This window comes from Odocoileus virginianus, chromosome 23 (genome assembly GCF_023699985.2).
Source record: "Odocoileus virginianus isolate 20LAN1187 ecotype Illinois chromosome 23, Ovbor_1.2, whole genome shotgun sequence".
Lineage (NCBI taxonomy): Eukaryota > Metazoa > Chordata > Mammalia > Artiodactyla > Cervidae > Odocoileus > Odocoileus virginianus.
In genome coordinates, this window is record NC_069696.1 from 34,309,710 (window position 1) to 34,332,181 (window position 22,472).

General features: G+C 39.4%; 1 protein-coding gene, 1 long non-coding RNA gene and 1 pseudogene across 10 annotated transcripts in view; 1 reads left to right on the forward strand and 2 right to left on the reverse strand.

The window, feature by feature from the left end:
* LOC110146597 (large ribosomal subunit protein eL32-like) overlaps positions 1 to 1,241 on the reverse strand; it is a 30,600-nt pseudogene extending 29,359 nt beyond the window's left edge.
* The window catches only part of FAR2 (fatty acyl-CoA reductase 2), a 169,723-nt gene that overhangs the window by 84,541 nt on the left and 62,710 nt on the right, over positions 1 to 22,472 (forward strand). The window contains exon 1 of one of the 9 annotated variants that reach the window (XM_020907505.2): positions 8,265 to 8,447. The exons of the other annotated variants lie outside the window; for them this stretch is intronic. The gene's annotated coding sequence lies outside the window, so the exon portion shown is untranslated. Of the gene's footprint in view, positions 1 to 8,264; positions 8,448 to 22,472 lie in introns of those variants that run through there. 9 annotated transcript variants of the gene reach the window in all.
* Positions 18,592 to 22,472, reverse strand: part of LOC110146595 (uncharacterized) — a 41,614-nt gene continuing 37,733 nt past the window's right edge. The window contains exon 3 of the long non-coding RNA XR_011483011.1: positions 18,592 to 18,873. This is a non-coding gene — a long non-coding RNA (uncharacterized lncRNA). The remainder of the gene's footprint in view (positions 18,874 to 22,472) is intronic.

Genomic DNA, 22,472 nt, shown 5'->3' on the forward strand with positions numbered 1-22,472 from the left:
CTGCCTCTGGATTTCAGTTTTATCCTTCCAGTAGTCTCAAGACTTCTCCAACTATACAGCACTGATAATAAAACTTCTAGGTTAATGGTGAAAAGATTCTCCCCCATGAGGGACACCCAGAGATGTTCACGGAGTTACATGAAAAAGAGGAGAGGGAGGAGGGAGATAGAGATGAGCAGGAGAAGAAAAAGGGGGACTCAAGAGGAGAGAGACAGATCTACGCAGTAGTCTGTTCCCAGAGTGTTCTCCGTAGCCCAGACACCCACAAAGATTCACAGAATTGGATTGGGAAGAGAAGGGGAAAGGAGGAAATAGAGGTGTTCTGAGGTAGAAAACAGAGAGTCAAAATTGGGAGAGAGTAATCAACACACTCCTGAATAAAAATGGGAACTGAATATTGGATTCTTAAATGTCCAAAATTTATATCACATACTGACAAACAAAGATTAAAAATCTAGAGTAGAGGTTAGACTCTTAAAAATACAATATTAAAAACAAAAACAAAACCAAAAAGTTTTGGAAATATATATGAAGTTCGGTTTAAAAATAGGGCTTCTCTTTTTTTTTGGCAAGGTTATAGTGAAATGAAAATGAAAATTAAGAAGTAGTAGAGGAGTAATAGAGGACTTTAAAAGGCAATCGGAGAAAAAGAAAAAAGAAAAGATAAGAAAGAAAGAAAAATTTTTTCCTAATTAAAAAAATCGTAAAAATCTATGAAAATGAAAGTTAAGGAGTAATGGGGGAGTAATAGGGAATTTTAAAAGAAAATAAAAGAGAAAAAAGAAAAGAAAAGAAAAAAAAATTTTTTTTTAATTTAAAGAAAAGTAAAAATATATCTAGGAATTTCTCTGGAGCTGTTGCAGTCAGTGTGGGTTCGGTTCAGTTTCAGAGAGCTCCTCGTTCCAGCTTACACTTCTCGATATCTATAGGCCCCTTCCGGTGTAGTCAGTGTTCTCTACAGGGGTTTTAATCTGTTGCACCGGTCCCTTCTGAAGTGGTTCCCTTTGTTTATTTGGTTTCTATTTGCAGGTCTCTTCAGTGCCTAATTTCCGCCCTGACACATGCGGGCGGAGGTGGTCTCTTATTCCGGTTGCTAGTTCTGTCGTGCTGCGGGGGGGTGGGGGCACTGTTTTCCCCGTCTACGCTGCTCAGGCTCCCAGCTGCTCTATATGGAGCATTCCCTGCGCACGGTTCCAGTTTTCGGGTACTCCACAAAAGCGCGGACTCGGCTGCGCCTGCATTTTGTGCCTTCCCCGGCCCAAGCAGCTCAGGCAGCCAGGAGCTTGATGGGCGCACTCTCCCTGGGTGCAGCTCACCTTCTCCCCTCCGCGTCCCCAGCCCCAGTCCCCACCCGCATTGGTCGGGTGCGTGCGCCCTGTGTCTAGCCAGGACCCTCCCGGTGATGTCGACCATCCAGATTCTCAGGAAGTCTTTGGTTGGAAACTGGAGGCCCGTTTGCAGTGCAGTAGGGGATGCGGTCCTTTGGGCCGAGTCTGCCCCTTTCCCCTCCCCGCTGCCTCCTGCCTCCGGTGGGGCTGGGCCGGTCCACAGCCGGCTAGCTCCTCTGGACTTGCTAGGTCCCTTTATTCTGTGAACAAAGTGTGTTCGGTCTGGTTAATTTTCTCTCTCTCTCTCTCTCTCTCTCTCTCTCACACACACAGTTTAAGTTGGTAACTCACAAAAGCTCCCTCCGATTGCCCTCAGGGCACTCAGGCTCAGTACTTACCCTAAGCAATGCCGCCCGCTCCTCTCCCTTCTGCCCCGACTTGCTGGTGGTGGATGCGGGCATTTGAGGTACTTTTCTGCTGGGAGTTGCTTTTAGGCACGTAATCTGTGGGTTTTATTTATTTTTCCCCTCCCAGTTAGGTTGCCCTCCCAGATTCAAAAACTTCCCCCGGATCCGCCAGTGCGAGGGTTTCCTGGTGTTTGGAAACTTCCTCTATTAAGACTTCCTTCCTGGGACGGATCTCCGTCCCTAACTCTTTTGTCTCTCTTTTTATCTTTTATATTTTGTCCTACGTCCTTTCGAAGACAATGGGCTGCTTTTCTGGGCGCCTGATGACCTCAGCTAGCGATCAGAAGTTGTTTTGTGAAGTTTGCTGTGCGTTCAATTGCTCTTTCGATGAATTTGTAGGGGAGAAAGTGGTCTCCCCGTCCTATTCCTCCGCCATCTTGGCTCCTCCCCCCTAACATTTATTTTAAATGGGGGAAAAAAAAAAACCTAGGGATGATACTTAGGGAAGTATTTTAAGTTTTCTATGTTTGTTTTTATGACCAGCCCCTCTTCACCTTTATCATCCAACTGTCATAAGAAAACGTGTCTCTGATCATCACAAGATGTTTTAATCTTTGAGAATTTTTTCACAAATGCCCTGTTTAGAGACTGAATCATAAGTCAACCATCAGTTCAGTTCAGTTCAGTTCAGTGGCTCAGTTGTGTCTGACTCTTTGTGATCCCATGGACTGCAGCATGCCAGGCCTCCCTGCCCATCACCAACTCCCGGAGTTTACTCAAACTCATGTCCATTGAGTCGGTGATGCCATCCAACCATCTCATCCTCTATCATCCCTTTCTCCTCCTGCCTTCAATCTTTCCCAGCATCAGGGTCTTTTCCAATGAGTCAGTTCTTTGCATCAGGTGGCCAAAGTATTGGAGTTTCAGCTTCAACATCAGTCCTTCCAATGAATATTCAGGACTGATTTCCCTTAGGATTGACTAGTTGGATCTCCTTGCAGTCCAAGAGATTCTCAAGAGTCTTCTCCAACACCACAGGTCAAAAGCATCAATTCTTCAGCATTCTGCTTTCTTTATAGTCCTACTCTCACATCCATACATGACTACTGGAAAAACCGTAGTCTTGACTAGATGGACCTTTGTTGGGAAAGTAATGTCTCTGTTTTTCAATGTGTTGTCTAGGTTGGTCATAACTTTTCTTTCTTCTAAGGAGCAAACGTCTTTTAATTTCATGGCTGCAGTCACCATTTGCAGTTCTTTTGGAGCCCACCAAAATAAAGTCTGTCACTCTTTCCACTGTTTCCCCATGTATTTGCCATGAAGTGATGTGACCAGATACCATGATCTTAGTTTTCTGAATGTTGAGTTTTAAGCCAACTTTTTCACTCTCCTCTTTCACTTTTTTCAAGAGGCTCTTTAGTTCTTCCTTGCTTTGTGCCATAAGGGTGGTGTAATCTGCCTATCTGAGGTTATTGGTATTTCTCCTGGCAATCATGATTCCAGCTTGTGCTTCATCCAGCCTGCATTCCGCATGATATACTCTGCATATGAGTTAAATAAGCAAGATGACAATATACATTTTTGATGTACTCCTTTTCCTGTTTTGAACCAGTCTATTGTTCCATGTCTAGTTCTAAATGTTGCTTCTTGACCTGCATACAGATTTCTCAGGAGGCAGGTCAGTTGGTCTGGTATTCCCATTTCTTTAACAGTTTTCCAGTTTGTTGTAATCCACACAGTCAAAGGCTTTGGCATAGTCAATAAAGCAGAAATAGATCTTTTTCTGGAACTCTCTCACTTTTTTGATGATCCATCTGATGTTGGCAATTTGATCTCTGGTTCCTCTGCCTCTTCTAAATCCAGCTTGAACATCTGGAAGTTCACGGTTCACATATTGTTGAAGCCTGGCTTGGAGTATTTTGAGCATTACTTGGCTATCGTGTGAGATGAGTGCAATTATGCAGTAGTTTGAGCATTCTTTGGCATTGCCTTTCTTTGGGATTGGAATGAAAACTGACCTTTTCTAGTCCTGTGGCTACTGCTGAGTTTTTCTAAATTTGCTGGCATATTGAGTGCAGCACTTTCACAGCATTATCTTTCAGGATTTGAAGTAGCTCAACTGGAATTCCATCACCTCCATTAGCTTTGTTCATAGTGATGCTTCCTAAGGCCCACTTGACTTCACATTCCAGGATATCTGGCTCTAGGTGTGTGATCACACCATCATGATTATCTGGGTCATGAAGATCTTTTTTGTACAGTTCTTCTGTGTATTCTTGCCATCTGTTCTTAATATCTTCTGCTTCTGTTAGGTGCATACTATTTCTGTCCTTTGTTGAGAGACTAGAGATCTCTTCAAGAATGTTAGAGATACCAAGGGAACATTTCATGCAAAGATGAACTCAGTAAAATACAGAAGTCAGCAATAGTAATATTTCATTCCATTGTTCAGTTCAGTTCAGTAGCTCAGTTGTGTCCGACTCTTTGTGACCCCATGAACTACAGCTCGCCAGGCCTCCCTGTCCATCACCAACTCTCAGAGTTCACCCAAACCCATGTCCATTGAGCCAGTGATGCCATCCAACCAGCTCATCCTCTGTTGTCCCCTTCTCCTCCTGCCCTCAGTCTTTCCCAGCATCAGGGTCTTTTCAGATGAGTCAGTTCTTCACATCAGGTGGCCAAAGTATTGGAGTTTCAGCTTCAACATCAGTCCTACCAGTGAACACCCAGGACTGATCTCCTTTAGGATGATTGTTAAGCAGAAGTTATCCTGATACTTGTTAAAAATGGCAAGGAAGATTTTATTCCAGACTATTGTGATAGCGGGAGAGGTTGAACTCAACTCCAAGTACGAACAGGGTTGAGTAGGACTTTATAGCTTGTGACAGGATGAGGGAGAGCATGGCAGATTACTAAGAGGAGCTCCTTAAGATATTTATGATATTAAGGTGGGGATGAGGAAAGGAACTTGGTTAGATACCAAGGTGGAGGATGAGGAGCTTGATTGGATTTCAAGAGTGGGAAGGATTCTTAATAACCTGATTAAGGAGAGTTCTTTTCTAAAAATGGATTCAGCAGGTCAAGATTGAGACATTATCAAGAAGAGGGCTCAAAGGAGCCTGACTAAAGTTTTATCAAGAAGGGAGTCTTTGTGACCATAACCTTTCTACATTTGGATTTACTCACTAATATGGATGATGATATGACTGTGGCTCAGATTATCAGCTCCTTATTGCAAAATTAAGCCTCAAATTAAAGAAAGTAGGGAATCCCATTAGGCCATTCAGGTATGACCTAAATCAAATCTCTTATGGTTATACAATAGAGGTGACAAATAGATTCAAAGGACTATATCTGATAGAGAGAGTGCCTGAAGAACTGTGGATGGAACTTTGTAACATTGTACAGGAGGTGGTGACCCAAACCGTCCCCAAGAAAAACAAATGCAAGAGGCAAAGAGGTTGTTTGAAGAGGCCTTAAAAATAGCCATGAAAAGAAGAGAAGCATAAGGCAAAGGAGAAAGGGAAAGATATACCCAGCTGAATGCAGAGTTCCAGAGAATAGCAAGAGGAGATAAGAAAGCCTTAAGTGAACAATGCAAAGAAATGAAGGAAAACAATAGAATGGGAAAGAGTAGAGATTTCTTTAAGAAAATTAGAGACACCAAGGGAGCATTTCATGCAAAGATAGGCACAATAAAGGGCAAAAATGGCAAGTACCTAACAGAAGCAGACAAGATTAAGAAAAGGCGGCAAGAATACACAGAAGAACTGTACAAAAAAGTCTTAATGACTCAGATAACCAATGGTGTGATCACTCACCTAGAGCCAAACATCCTGGAGTGTCAAGTGGGCCTTAGGAAGTATCATTACTAATGAAGCTAGTGGATATGATGGAATTCCAACTGAGCTACTTCAAATCCTAAAAGATGATGCTTTGAAAGTGCTTCACTCATTATGCCAGGAAATTTGGAAAAACTCAGCAGTGGTCACAGGACTAGAAAAGGTCAGTTTTCATTCCAATCGCAAAGAAAGGCAATGCCAAAGAATGTTCAGATTGCACTCATTTCTCATGTAGCAAGATTATGCTCAAAATCCTTCAAGATAGGCTTTAATACTGCATGAACCAAGAACTTCCAGATGTACAAGCTGGATTTAGAAAAGGCAGAAGAATCAGAGGTAAATTGCCACAATACACTTGGATCATAGAAAAAGCCATGGAATTTTAAAAAAAAAACATCTGCTTCATTGATTGTGCTAAAACCTTTGACTGTGTGGATCACAACAAACTGTGGAATATTCTTAATGACATGGAAATACCAGAAAAATACCAGAATAAAAAATAAAATAAAAAATACCAGAAAAAATCACATTGTCTGCCTTCTGAGAAACCTCTATGCAGAATAAAAAGCAACAGTTAGAACTGGCCATGGAACAACAATCTGGTTCCAAATTGGGAAAGGAGTACATCAAGGCTGTATATTTTCACCCTTCTTATTTAACTTATATGCAGAGTACATCATGTGAAATGCCAGGCTGTCTGAATCACAAGCTGGAATCAAGATTGCAGGGAGAAATACAAACAATTTCAGATATCCAGATGATATCACCCTTATGACAAAAAAAATGGAGAGAAGCTAAAGAGCCTCTTGATGAAGGTGAAAAAGCAGAGAGTGAAAAAGATGGCTTAAAACTCAACATTCAAAAAACAAAGATCATGGTATTCGGTCCCATCACTTCATGACAAATAGATGGGGAAAATGTGGAAACAGCGGCAGATTTTATTTTGGGGGGCTCCAAAATCAATACAGATGGCCACTGCAACCACAAAATTAAAAGACACTTGCTCCTTGGAAGAATAGCTGTGACAAACCTAGACAGTGTATTAAAAAGCAGAGATATCACTTTGCCAACTAAAGTCCTTGTAATCCAAGCTATGGTTTTTCCAGTAGTCATGTATGGATGTGAGAGTTGGACCATAACAAGGCTGAGCACTGAAGAATTGATGCTTTCAAACTGTGGTACTGGAGAAGACTCGAGAGTCATTTGGACAGCAAGATCAAACCAGTCCATCCTGAAGGAAATCAACCCTGCATATTCATTGGAGGGACTGAAGCTGAAGCTCCAATACTTTGGCTACCTGATGTGAAGAGCTGACTCATTGGAAAAGACCCTGATGCTGGGAAAAACTGAGGGCAAGAGGAAAAGGAGGTGACAGAGAATGAGATGTTTGGATGGTATCACTGACTCAGTGGATGTGAATTTTAGCAAATTCAGGGAGATAGTGAAGGACAGGGAAGGCTGGTGTGCTACAGTTCATGGGTCACAAAGTGTCAGACTTGACTTAGCAACTGTCTGAAAAACAACAACTGTGGCCCAATTTGAGCTTCCCAGGTGGCACTAGTGGTAAAGAACCCACCTGTCAATGCAGAAGACATAAGAGATGGGGGTTCGATCTCTGAGTTGAGAAGATCCCCTGGAGGAGGGCATGGCAATCCACTCCAGTATTCTTGCTAGAGAATCACATAGACAGAGGAACCTACTGGGCTGCAATCCATGAGGTCGCAAGGAGTTGGACATCACTGAAGCAACTTAGCACACACACTCACGTGGCTCAGTTTAGAATGCTAGAAATACTGTCCTAGTTCTATATCTGTGGAAGATAAGCTCTGTTATCATTCATAATGCTATTGTAGGTGAGTGGAATCAAGGTCTTTATCAGCATGAAGTCTTTTAGCACAACTGTACCCACACTGCTAATTTGTTCCAAATGAAATCCAGGAAATCCAATCAAATTCAGAGAATGATAAGAATATTTGTAGTATTTGTATTGAACGGTTTGCCAGGCATTACCCTGGATAACTTATGTAAATTAATCATGCCTATCCTCACTGCAATCTTCTGATGTAAGCACTATTATAATATCATCCTCATCCCAGGGTTTCAGGCAGAGAAACTAAAGCACATAGCAGTTACAAAACATGTCCAAAGTTACTTAACTAAAATATGTCAGAGTTGCAATTGGAACCTAAGTAACATAACTTTTGGAATGGTGCTCCTAACTGCTGTGCGTTCCTTTTTCCATGAAATCTCTAGCCCTCCTTTTTCCCAAGCAAAGGCAGACAACTGGGAGTTGGTGAAGAGGCAGTGGAGGGATATATTAATATGTTTGTGGAAGTCCATGTATTTTCGTACATTCTTCATTTAGAGCTCTTTCTCTCTACTACCTAGTGCAGTACTTTAGATAGCAGGTCACCAGTCATTTTGTTTTGTTGGATGAATGATGAGTGAATAAATTGCTACATGATATTCAGCTCCCGATCACCAGTGAGATAACCAAATTAATGTTTCTCAAACTCTGGCACACCGAGGAGAGCTGCAATGGCAATATTTTAGGACAAGAAAGCATTATGTGCATTTCACAATACACAGGTGATTGCAGCAGTTCCTGGGGGCCCCGCCCACAGAGCCCTCCTGTCAGCTTGGGCTGAGCTGGACCTCGGTCTCATGGATATAACAGTGAAATGAACCTTCCTCTCCTGAGCTTTTGGATATCCACTGATGAGAGGCTGTTGGGTCATGAGATGCTGTGGATGCCCTTACCATTGCTTCTTAGACCTGATTTAAATTCTTCTGCTACATTTTCTGCTCAGCTCTTACCTTCACTTTTTGTCCAAGAGAAACCTGAAGCCCGGGGGAAAAAAAGACAGAAGGTAAGAGGAAAACAAGAAATGAACAGAGTCCCAGATATTGCTTAAGTTATTAGTAGGAGTGACAAGCTAAATGAGCCTTGGGGTGACAGACTGGTTCTTTTATTTCATTTTCACTTTTCCATGTTCTCCACTATCACTCATCAGAACTCATTTATCCTAAGAAATCAATTACTTCCTGTGAAGTAGAATCAGTAAATCTGCAATGTTCTAAATTGCTTAAAAATGAGTACTTGGTTCACCTGGGGCCGTGAAGTATAACCCAAATAATGGTTGTGAGTTATTTAAATGTTTGAATGAAGAAAAATTGCTTTTTGCTATGACTGCATGACGTGAAATGCTGAACTTTTGTGGAGGCCAGGGACCAATGGGGTTGGGTGGAGGTGGTTGTTGCTGATCTCTGAAATTCAATTCTGCCCTGAGTGTGTGCATTACCAAGTGTCACTTCAGCATGTCTGGTGGAGGTTGATAGTCTAAGAGTTTTTATATGGGGTTCAAACATAGACTACAGTAGCAAGGAACTTGAGAGCTCCAGGGAGGAATATGATATTTCAGGTGCATTTGGTTATTTTATTGAATTTGCCTGGAAAAATCAATTTGAAACTTTAATTTGCATACTCAGAGCAGAGGTTAATCATTTCATCTCATGCCTGACAATAGATTTGTGTGTGTTTGTGTGTGTGTGTTTTCATTAAATAAGCAACTTCAAAGTATTCAAAAGGCAGCTTGTTGTATTTCATTGGGCATGGGGGAATTGGACTGATACATTCATTCTATAAATATTTTGCCAACATTTTTGCTTCACCTGGCTTCTGCATGGGACGTGTTCTTAGTGTTTGTTAGACTTTGGCAGTGTTTTTTAAAAAGATATTAAGAGCACATTTAAATTGCAAAGTGAAATTAGTACAATAGTATGAAAGACATATGATTGTATAGACTAACTGAAAGGTCACTACTCAATGCTTAATTAACTCATATTCTTTTTTGAAGTAAAGGGATATAAAAGTAATGCTAATTAACTTGTAATCAGTTAACTTTGTAAATAAAAGACACTTTCAGACTAGTTTCTTATCCTCTCTGAGCCTCAGTTTTCTCATTTGTAATAATCATGCTTGCCTCAAACCATTGATGTAGGAATAAGTAGGATAATACACATGGAACACTTACCAGAAGGCTTAGCACAGAAGGTCCCGGCTATTATTGTTATTGCTGTTGTTAGTCAAAGTTCAGGACTGTAGGACAGCTCCAGTTATGTTTTACTGTAAACAATTAGCATACATTTTTCCCAGTGGAAAATTGGATGGAGGGACTCTTTGTACTGCTCTATAACAGTGTCAGTGAGAACTTATATAGGACTCTGGCCTTTCTGGCTATATAGTAGGAATGTAGAACAAAGGCTGATGTGGAAATCTTAAAATGAGCTGCAAGAGTTAAGGAACCAATCATGCTCTCCCTGGAGTGGGACCACCACAGCTTTGCTCAGCAGTTGTTCACAAGGCCTCAGCTTGAGTGAACTTCAAAAATCATTCCAGTTTCCTTTATTTTCAAACTGAACAACTTACAGGGGTGAAGATGCACACTCTTTACCCTGAGCCTATGTATTTAAGGGCTTCTCACTAGTTTTGTGCAGAAGGAAGCAAGCTCTGGAGACAGAATTCCTGGATTCAAATTCCTCTTCTTATCTTGCCATCAGACTGGCATAGGTTACTTAAGCTCCCTGAGAGGAGAGGCTTCATTAGTCACCTCATGTAGTTATTGTAAGGATTACATAAAATAATTGCATGCCATGTGGGACATTTTCTGCAACTGTCGTGCATGCTAAGTCACTTCAGTCATGTTCTACTGTTTGCAACCTTATGGACTGTAACCCTCCAAGTTCCTTTGTCCATGGGATTCTCTAGTCTAACATACTTGAATACTAGTCTCAATAAGTGTTAGTGACCCATTTATTCCTTTGGTTCAATGATACTTTCACTGAGAAGTGTTAAAAGAGAAACTGAGGCATATTAAGACTTTCAAGAGTTTATTGGAGTGAAAATCAATTAGAATGAGCCAGCACCAAAGCATAAGAGATTAGAAACCTTCTGTTAACAGAGGTTAGAGGAAAGACAATCAATTTTTCAGAAACACTATGAAATAAGACCTTTTATTTTAAATTTTAAACAAGTTATTTATTATGTTTTAAGTATTGTAATATCAGAAACCTTAGGGAAACTTGCTATAAAATTGTTTTTATAGTGATTTATTCCAATTTCTTTCCATCACATTCTGGCAGAAAATATTCATTGTCCCTGAAGAGTGAACATCTCTGGTTGGCATATGAAGTATTTGAGAGTTAAACTCATAAAAGAATGTCTTTATCTTGAGCAGAAGATAAACACAGAGACTATTAAGGTTTTGTTTCTTCATTTGCGGAAACTCAGCAATGTTCTTTCTGTAGCTACTTTAATTTTGACATTCTTTGCAGTTGGGTCAACAATGTTGTTTTTAGAAACATTTCTACCGATGATATACTATATTCTAAAGCCCATCTTCCCCACTGAGTATGGTATGCTGAGTTTTCCTTTATAGTTTACCTGAGTATGATAATTGATATATTTTGGAATTGTAGTCTGTTTTTAATTCTTCTAAGGATGAGAAACAAAATAAGGTGTGAGGTCCTGAGAGGTGTTTGGCATATTTTAACAGTCTCAAATGAAAAAATCAGGTGTTCAGTTCAGACACTCAGTCATATCCAACTCTTTGCGACTCCATGGACTGCAGCACCCCAGGCTTCCTGTCCATCACCAACTCCCGGAGGTTGAACAGATTCATGTCCATCGAGTCGGTGATGCCATCCAATCATCTCATCCTCTGTCATCCCCTTCTCCTCCTACCTTCAACCTTTCCCAGCATCAGGGTTTTTTCAAATGAGTCAGTCTTCACATCAGGTGGTCAAAGCATTGGAGTTTCAGCTTCAGCATCAGTCCTTCCAATGAATATTCAGGACTGATTTCCTTTAGAATTGACTGGTTGGATCTCCTTGTTGTCCAAGGGAGACTCTCAAGAGTCTTCTCCAACACCACAGTTCAAAAGCATCAATTCTTTGGTGCTCAGCTTTCTTTATAGTCCAACTCTCAAATCCATACATGACTACTGGAAAAACATAGTTTCGACTAGATGGACTCTTTCCATCTTTTTGGACCTTTTCCATGCTTTTATGTCTCTGCTTTTCAATATGCTGTCTAGGTTGGTCATAGATTTTCTTCCAAGGAGCAAGCATCTTGTAATTTCACGGTACAGTCACAATCTGCAGTGATTTTGGAGCCCAAGAAAATAAAATCTGTCACTGTTTCCACTGTTTCCCCATCTATTTGCCAGGAAATGATGGGACCAGATGCCATGGTCTTAGTTTTCTGAATGCTGAGTTTTAAGACAACTTTTTCACCCTCCTCTTTCACTTTCATAAAGAGGCTTTTAGTTCCTCTTCTCTTGCTGCCATAAGGGTGGTGTCATCTGAATGTCTAAGGTTATTGATATTTCTCCCAGCAGTTGTGATTCTAGCTTGTGCTTCACCCAGCCTGGCATTTTGCATGATGTACTCTGCATATAAGTTAAATAAGCAGGGTGACAGCATACAACTTTGATGTACTCCTTTACTGATTTGGAACCAGTCTGTTGTTCCAAAGTCAGTTGTGAGGCTTGGGAAACTGATTTTTGAACAAGTTCTACAAGTAGTCCATATGGGCATCACTATTCTAGCAATTCTACTTTAAATTCATGATATGCCTGCTGACAACTTCATCTCTCAAATTAAAGAAAACACTTATATGAAAAATAAAATAGTCCTGAGAAGCAAAAAGAAATTGGTTGCTGAAGTAAAGGCGTCAAAAGTTTGTAGTGTAAACTTTGAGGCTTTTATTTTATTTTGTTTATTTTTTAATTGAAGTATAGTTGATTTACAATGTTGTGTTAGTTTTAGGTGTAAGCACAGTGATTGAGTCATATATATATATGTTTAGGGTAAATAATTTAAAATATATATATATATGGTATATATATTCTTTTTCAGATTCTTTACCTTTTATAGATTATTACAAAACTTTGAATGAATTTCCCTGTGCTATATAGTAGGGCTTTGTTGGCTATCTATTTTATGTAGAGTGGTGTGTATATGCTAATCCCAAAGGGGTGTAGATACAAGATTTATTTGTATGCTTGATTCACTCAACAAACACACATTGTACACCTATCACCTATCACAGCTCAAATTGCTGGGGATACAAAAATAAACAGGAAACAGCCTTCTCTCTCAGGGATTTCTCAAACAGGAGAGAGAATACATGCGTAGCAACAGAACAGAATTTCTGAGAGCCATAAGAGTACAGCCATGGCTAGATGTACACCCTGGCACTTTGGGAACCTAGATTTTCACAAGTCAGAGAAGAGACGGGTATGTTATTAGGGCCTTTGATGCTGTAAAAGAGTGTATTTCAAGGTGGTTTCGAATCCAAACGGAGAAGGCAATGGCACCCCACTCCAGTACTCTTGCCTGGAAAATCCCGCAGACGGAGGAGCCTGGTAGGCTACAGTCCATGGGGTCACGAAGAGTCAGACGCTACTGAGCAACTTCACTTTCACGCATTGGAGAAGGAAATGGCAACCCGCTCTAGTGTTCTTGCCTGGAGAATCCCAGGGGCAGGGAAGCCTGGTGGGCTGCCGTCTATGGGGTCGCACAGAGTCGAAGACGACTGAAGCAACATAGCAGCAGCAGCAGCGGCAGCAGCAGAATCCAAATCCAAGAATTCAGATTTTGTAGTTTATCCCTGAGAAGAGACAAATACTGACTTCCCTGATAAGATTGGCTATGATATTAACAAATATTATTTCTAATATGATATAATGAAGTGTGTTAATATTTGGAAGATCTGCATAATTCAGTGAATTGTTATTTTCCAAATGACCAATCATTATACTATAAAATTATGCATGTGTAAAAGAGTCATCTAAATAGTGAGATAGGCCAGTGATCTTAGTGCAACAGAATACAAAAAGTTCATTGATATGGTCCACGTTGTACTAAACTTTAAGAAAGTGTAATTTGCCAAGTTTTTGGCATAATATAAAAAAGTATATCCATAATTATCTAGAAAGGCTTATAAAATATCCCTCCCTTTCCAAATAGGTATCTGTGTGAGGCCAGACTTTCTCCATATGTTTGACAAAAATAATATAACAGATTGAATACAGAAACAGATATAGAAGTCTAGTTGCTTCTACTAAGGCAGATATTAAAGAAGTTTGTAAAAATGTAAAATGGTGCCAACCTTCTCAATATAGATTTTTTTTTAATTTTGGAAAATATTAGTCACTATTCAAAACAGTCACTTTTCAAAAAACATGTTATTTCTGTTAACATTTAATGAGCTTATCATGGTTTCAAAAGATAAGTATTTTAAAATCTCAGTTTTATTTTCAAATATGTGAAGTATTGGTAGTCATAACCACATAAAGGCTATTTGGGATATTCAGTAATTTTGGGTATAAAAGATTCTGAGACAAAAAAGTTAGAGAACAGGTGGTTTAGCTGATCCTAGCAAGAGAGAGACTATTTTACTTATGCTAAACTGTAGGTACATAGAAACAGCATATAGTGACACTTAATCCTAAGAGAAAAGTAATTGGTTGTGTTGCTTATTGATTAAAATATGCTTCACAGATTGCAGCCCAGGAAGTTTTAAGGAGATCTAGCAAGTTTTCTCTGGAGAAGGCAATGGCAACCCACTCCAGTACTCTTGCCTGGAAAATCCCATGGGCAGAGGAGCCTGGTGGGCTGCGGTCCATGGGGTCGCGAAGAGTCAGACACGACTGAGCGACTTCACTTTCGCTTTTCACTTTCATGCATTGGAGAAGGAAATGGCAACCCACTCCAGTGTTCTTGCCTGGAGAATCCCAGGGACGGGGGAGCCTGGTGGGCTGCCGTCTATGGGGTCGCACAGAGTCGGACACGACTGAAGTGACTTAGCAGCGGCAGCAGCAGCAAGTTTTATCAGTCAGTGTTCTTTGGTTGAAAGCAATAGAAACCAACTAAGACAACTGGGTTACTTTTCTATTTTTGTTTAACAAATTCCTCAAAATAAAGCAGTCTAAAACAACAAGTAAATATCATCTCATAGTTTCCATGCAGTTTTAGAACCCATGGAACTTGTTTTTCAAAATCAGTAGAAGAATCTCTTTCTTTAGGAAGACAGTAATTCTTATAAGGGAATCACTGATTAGATTAGGCCCAAAAAGGATAATCTCCCTTTTCACTTAACTGAGGACATTAATTGCAATAAGGTAACATAAACATGGGAGTGTAAATCATCATCATTCTTCTGGTTAGAAGCAAATTACTAGTCCTTCCCATTTCCAAGGGAAGTGGATTACAAAGTAGATCATTGGGGATCATTTTAGGATCTGCTTACCATAGTAATGTAAACAAATAGAGAATTTATCAAAAGAAAATGAGGTAGCTACACAGTCAAAGGAATGGCTAAAAGTCAGTCTTGGAAAAAGCAAGAAGCCCTTTTCCATTATCCTGAAAGCTATCAAAGACTTGCTTGCTTTTTGTATCAAGAGAACAAGTATTAATTGACTAAATTATTTAGTCAACATGCCAGCACTAGGTGAATCAACTCCATATTTTTTTTAATGTTGTGTCCCTTTACTCAAAATTAAAGATCCTCCTCCTTGGCTCAGTGGGGCGGAGGGTCTTGAATGACAGCCCCTTGAAAACTGTCCACAATGGAGAAAGAGGTGCTGCCTCAAAAGGAGGTTCTGGGACAGTAGAAGGTGAAAGATACCGGAAGGTCAAAACACAGGTGTCCACAAAAGCCATCAGAATCAAAGGTAGTATAACTTCTCAAAGAGCAAAGGCAGAGTAATATTATCCTTCAATAATATATACTTATGATGTAAAATCTAACAGATCTTTTATACTTATGAGCTCAAGTTTTCAGGAAAAAAAAACACTTCTGAATACATCATTATTATATATTCCCATTGACTCATTTTTTAATGACATGGAGTAGTTTCACATTATATTTTGTTTATTTCATTTATTGTTGCTATGAAAGAAGGACAGCATTTTGGGGTTTTAAGCAAAAAAATTATTTAGAAATTATTTCCTCATTATATTAGTTCTTCCCAATGACTATCCAGTTGTCTTAATGTTCCTTCCAATGTTCCTTTTATCCTATACCTGAGATGTTCTCTCCTGCCCTCATCCAAAATTGCTCTTCCTCTATCAAGAAGACAAAGTTTATATTCCTCTGACTCCAGCTTCTGACCAGAGCACCTCCTAAAAATCATTTTAACACTGTGTATACAAAGTAAAATTTCTGGTATTTTTATCCCCACTGTCTGGTTGGAATCAACCTTTCCTTAATATACAAATAACATTAGCCTCTCATCTCAGGCATTTTGGGAAATTTCCAAGAATGCTTGGTAAGGTTTATATTCTCCTGATTACCTCTTATTCTGAATTACTGCTCCCACTGAATTCTTCATTCCTCTTCTTATTTGCTCATCACCTGTTGTGGTTACTCTTTTTTTTTTTTTCTTGTGCATATGTGCAAAATTTTTCCTTTTATTTCTCCCCCAATCATCTATTTATTTATTATTATTTTTTTCATTTATTTTTATTAGTTGGAGGCTAATTACTTCACAATATTGTAGTGGTTTTTGCCATACATTGACATGAATCAGCCATGGATTTACATGTGTTCCTCATCCTGAACCCCCTCCCGCCTCCTTCTCCATCCCATCCCTCTGGGTCTTCCCAGTGCACCAGCCCTGAGCACTTGTCTCATGCATCCAAAAACTGGTGATCTGTTTCACCCTTGATAGTATACTTGTTTCAATCCTGTTCTCTCAGAACATCCCACCCTCGCCTTCTCCCAGAGTCCAAAAGTCTGTGGTTACTCTTTCCCTACCTCTTCTGATGGCAGACAAGGTTGCCTTTACAAAGAGTACCACTAACATAAATATATAGCAGGGACTTCCTCAAGGCATGAGCTAACACAGAGAGATTATACCAAAAAATCTAAAAAAAATTTTTTACTTCACTGTACTTATCTCACTGCTTCATTATCTATAGCACAAATTTTTATTCGCATTCCTTTTCCCCAGAGAGCTCCCACCATTGCAGTCAGGTCCTCTCTCTTCTCTCTAGAATATCTCCCCCCTTTATATAATGTATATACTTTCTGTCATGTGGAAGGGGTGAGATGTGATGGTTATCATGACTAAACATGTCTGTAGTTGTAAAAAGAAATGATCTGTATAACAGAATTTCTCCCTTCCTCATAACTTCGAATTGTAAATCTCTATGTATAATATCATCAATTCACATTTTACTAGTATTAGCTTTTTTTTCCTTTGTAAGCTTTTTCTGAGGAGAAAAATGCTTTATATCTGTTAAAAATGTTTCTAGGCATATCTGAGCCAACACAAATTCCAGATACAATTTTTTTTGGTGGGAGGAGTGGGGGAGATGATGTAATTGAAAAGGGTAATTAAACTGTGGAATTATTCACTGAGAAAAGTTATACATTTTTTTAAAGTGCTAGAAATGTTATTGAATTTTTAAAGGACAGTTTTGAAAATGTCATTCTGAACTTGTACTAAAGAAAGGTTAAGGTCAATATATGCTGCATGTATGACGTGTGTATAGGTGTGTGTACATGTATAATGTATGGCTATTTATATATGTGTGTAAACATGTGCTAAGATGCTCCTCCACTTCTCTGTCATTTTTGTCCTTTAGTAGCGCTGTATACTTTCTCAAGAAAAGGAAGGAGGAATTTCTGAAGTTTTTGATTAATCTTACCTACATAGCCTGCAAATTGTGGTTTCTATTTTTATGTGTCTTTACTCAATTTCCTTTTCTTTTCTTCAGCCTGTTCTTCCCTTCCTCTTGTCTCTCCAGATCTATGTATTTATTTATTTTTACTTTCACATACTGAGGTATTTTTTGCAGACTGCCCTGCAATCTGACAGTGTGTCCTTTGATGTATTCTGAGCTGCTTTTTAAAAAAAAACTATGACATATAAAATCCCTGCTTTCCTTCCTGTGTGAATATTTGACTTAAAAACCAAACAGTCTGCTTTCTGCTGCTACACATCCCAGCAGTGGGACGTGTGCTGCTCACTGCCTGTCTCACCTTTCATGCCCCAGGAGGTACCTCAGCTGCTCCAGAGAGTAGTTGATCCTGAGAGAGTTGCTGATGGTGGGCAGAGTTCCTTAGAGGTGAGGAGCCCCCCTTTGGTCTCTCCAGAAAAATCACTTGCATTTGCTCACTCCATGACGGTGAAGGATGGCAGGCATGGAGGCCACCTGGCTTCTTAGCATGCTGAGTATGAACACTCAGCATGAGCCTTGCCTCTCCATATATTTTTTGCACATCCATTTCAATGCACAGTATTTCATGTTACACAAAAGGATTCATGCAGGCTTTGACACAAAACTTCAGGATTTCTGTGGAACTGGAGAGCAAAGTTTCTGTGAGTTTTGAAGCCTTACCCTTGGCACCTTTATTTCATTTAGAACTGGGTCAGGGAGATCCCCTGGAGAAAGCAATGGCAACCTATTCCAGTATTCTTTCCTGGGAAATCCCATGGACAGATGAGCCTGGTGGGCTACAGTCCATGGGGCCACAAAAGGGTCGGACATGACTAAATAAAAAATAATCCAAATGACAAAACGTAGCAACTAAAACAAAAAAACTTGTTTCCTTTAAAATTTTATTGTCCTTAATCAACTCCCTTTCTTGACCTCTGAGCACTTTTATACAAGTTTACCCTGCACTCTAAATTAGTGAATATACAGATGCTAAAAATCTGCATCATGGAGATAGCAAGTTATTCTTAAGGGCCTTTAAAGTTACATAGAGGCCCACACTCAGTACAGTACATCCCCTAGGAATGAGTTCTGTTCAGAGAGCACATTCGTAAGTCCAATTTGTTTGTAAATCCAACAAGCTTAGCCTAGGTACCCAATTAACACAATTGGTTATAACCTATTGTATTGTAATAGGTTTATAATTCTTTTCACACAAGTAATACATTAAAAAACAAGCACAAAATAAAGAAAACATTTTTAATCTTATAGTACAGTACCTTGAAAAGTACAGCACAGCAGCTGGCATACAGGAGCTGGCATTGGGTGAACAGGAAAGAAGAGTTATTAACTAAAGGAAGGAGAGGTGGTGGGAGATGGTGAAGTTGAAGGATCGTCAGCAATAGGAGATGGAGGTCAAGCTGCAATTTCATTCACACCTGATGTTGATGGTAAAAGTTCTGTTTCCTTGCTGGATTCAATTCTATCTATCCTCTTATAAAAAGGATCCAGTGATGTCTGGGTAGTAGCTCTTTTTTTTTTTTTTCTTGTCAGAGATGATATCCTGGGCTTGAAATAAAGATATTGTATTACTGTACTCTTTACAGCACTATACAGTAAAGTACACAAAAGCATAATCACTTGTAGAGGATGTACATACATTACAATGTATACCAGACACATGGACTAACTTACATGATTAGCCATGTGAATGCAGATTTTGCATCTTTGAAAGTTTGCAACTTGAAGGTTCATATGTAGGGAATTTACTGTAAATGAAATGTCCTAATTCAGTCTTTGGCATGCAGCAGACATGGGCAGCACTGTGGTCCCATGAATCAGAGACATGGATTATTTCCCTGTGAACAACTCAACTTTCTTCACCTGCTGGACTCTAGACCTGTTCATACTTTCAATTCATGATAAAGAAATATGGAATTAAGTTTACCATTATAATCTGAGGCAGTTCCTTAAACTCTTAACAGTGCATCTATGAAATTTTTGGCTAAACCATCAGACCCATAGATGACTGTTATACTACTTGAAGTCACTAAAGGAAGTGACTTAAAAGAACAAGGAAAGATAAAAGTCATCCCAAAATACAAATTAGGTTTAGCAGAGGACAATAGAAGAAAAACTTATTTTTTCTACATTTGGGTAATGGTTAATGGAGTATCTATGGAATTAATGAAACCAGATTCAAAACCTAGCTCTGCCACTCATGTGCCCCCATCCAGAAGTTAATCTCTGTAAAGATCCCTTACCTGTAAAAGGAGTAGAATAGTTTTGTGGAAATAAATGAAGGCGTACCAAATGAGAATAAGCAAAGTCTGTTTATTCTGAGCTGGCAATAGCAAGAAAGTCAGCAATTGTCACCTGCATTTTGGCACAGACTCAGAAGCAGGTGCAGGAGCCAGGAAGGCATTATAGTAGAAAAAGGGAAGCCGCAGTTGTGCCCTGACTAGGGGCTGTTGGGGAGTCTGTAGGCCGGCTCACTAGGAATGGGGCATTCTGCATGATAGACCAATGCTATGTATTTGGCTTGCTCTGGTTGGTGCTAAGTGGAAGGGGGGACAAAAAATTAGGGGAACTGTTGATTATGAATCAAGCCCTGACTCTTTGGGGCCAACTGTTATGGAAGTTATTGTTCAGCTTCCTGGATCGTCCCTAGAGATAGCAATTTGACTTTCTGAAAGTCTGACTTCTAGCTGGCTGGCTTTCCAGGTTGTTTGTTATAGATAACGGGTTGGGATCTTGGGCAGGTTGATGCAGGTTATGAGTCAAAGTTCTATTTTTTTATATATTCTGGCCATGGTTCATTGGTATATTCAGTCTCTCAGTTATACCCATGAATGACATTCGTCACAAGGGAACCACATAGCGGATGCTCAATAAATAGAAATTCAGTCTCTGCAAGTATTTGAAACCAGTGCTGTCTGGTGCATTTTCCTTGATGTCAGTGTTAGGTAGATGTGGGAGAAGTCAGATGATGCTGGCATAAGGTCCTTCTCTGAAGAGTTATGTCAGAGTTAACAGGTACTTTATTACTTGTGGGAAAAACATCTATGAATACCTTAGGAGGACCTAAAAGCTGTATATTCCATCAATTTCATTTCTAGGAACTGTCTAAGCCCAAAAGGAACTCCAGGATCCTAACAGGTCTCTAAGTTCATCCTGAGTTTAAGATGTGTTCTGGGGAAGCCAATGAGCTTAAAGACACTTGTGACTGTTAATAGTTCAATAATAAAAACACTCTCATTTGAAGAGAGATGAAGTACTTTATCCTGAACAGGTGGGTATCATGTCCATCCTTGTATCCCCAACATCTGGCACAATACCCAGAACACCGTACACACTTACTCAGCAGCTGAATGAATGAATGGATGAATTTCTCAACTTAGATCAAGTAGCTGTTGCAAAGATAGTAGGGGGTCCCCTTGCCTGTTATTTCCTATGTACTTTAGATATTTGTTATGTTTTATTCTTCACTAGAACCCTTAAAGTCTGATTGAACTAAAAATAATCAAGTGATTGATCACTTAATTTATAATGATAGAAAAAAATCATTTTGGTCACTCTTTGGTCACTTTCTTCTCCAGAAATGCTGAATTCTGGAAAGAATGTGTCAATGAACACACTAAATGGAATTTTAAATCCCTGTTCAGTGAACTGGAAGGAAAGATGACTTAAAGTAGCTTATAAGTGTCCATGTGAAATGGTGCCTAATTTGAACTTTAAATGCTAAACTTATTCAAATGACTTCACAGAAATATATTCCAAGCCAGTTGGTTCACACAGCCTCTTGGGAACTGTTCATCTCAAAGTGACAGGCAGAACAACTTGCATTTTGTGTGGCAGAGTCCCCAGAGACCAGGATTTCAGACATAAGGACCTGAATTACCGTCCAGCCATTATTAGTGTGCACTTCATCCTCTGCACATCAATTTGTTCATTGATTCATCACTTAAGTAACATTGAGCACCTTGAGTTTACGAGGCACTAGAGATAAACAGTGAAGCCACTGTCCTTACAGAGTTCAAGGGTATGATATAAAATCGGTCATGAACACAAATGCAGCTAGAGGCAGGAGCGGACCGAGTTCGTTCATTCAATTACAGTATCTGGAGCACACAGTGATGACTAAGATTTCTGCCCTTGAAGAACTCTAGTTCCTGTACAGCAGAAAACTCATATACACAAATATGAGAGTGAGAACATTGTTACTTAGTAAGATACAAAAAAAAAAAATAAAATCCTTGCAGTGTTTCTACCATTTATCCCTTCCCTTTCAGCCTCATTGACCCAACAGTAAAATGTGTCAGGTTTTGTCCAACCTTTCTTTAAATTAAATCCCCCCACCAAAAAATTGTTCCCATTTTATAAATGAGAAAACAGCATCTAGTGATGTCTAAATCACTTGCCTAAAGTCATGGCTAGTAAATAGTGAAAGTTGAAACTCACATCTCCCCTATTTAGATGTTATTACTCCTCTAATTATATAAAGCTTTTCACATATAACCAGTGGAAGACTCCCACCCAGATCTACTGGGTCAGAATGGTATAGGGGGTGGAGAGAAGGCTGTGGATCTGCAGTTTGAATAAAGAATACCATGTGAGAACCAGACTGTCTTGCCCCTCATTGAATTCTTCCTTACCTTCAGCCATTGAAATAGATTGGACCATTGAAACAGACTCCATTCTCAGACCCTCTTGTGCATTATCAGTCACTTGTTTAAAGTCTTCTGCCCTTGTAGAGGCCTACCTCTTTATCTGGGCACTGATTTTCCCACAATCTGTTGTCAACTACTCTTTTGGCCAAGGACTCCTTGACTTCTTTTTAGATGTTATCTCCTATAGCCAGACTAGTGTGCTCTTAGTGTACATACCAGACTTTCTCATATCCCTTTGCTGTATTATCATCACTACCTTAAATACCTTCTGAATGTCTGCATCTCCCATCATACACCTTATTCAAAAACCAGTTTCACAGTACATAGATGATTTACTGTTCACCCTCAAAAGAAGCAAAAAAGTCATTTTAATATTTTATATTGTTGTATATGAATAACATATAGTATCTTATACTTTATAAAGTATTATATCTATGCCAGACTTTGCCTTTTACCATCATGGTATATGAATTCATTTCCTGATTTAATTCAGGCCCT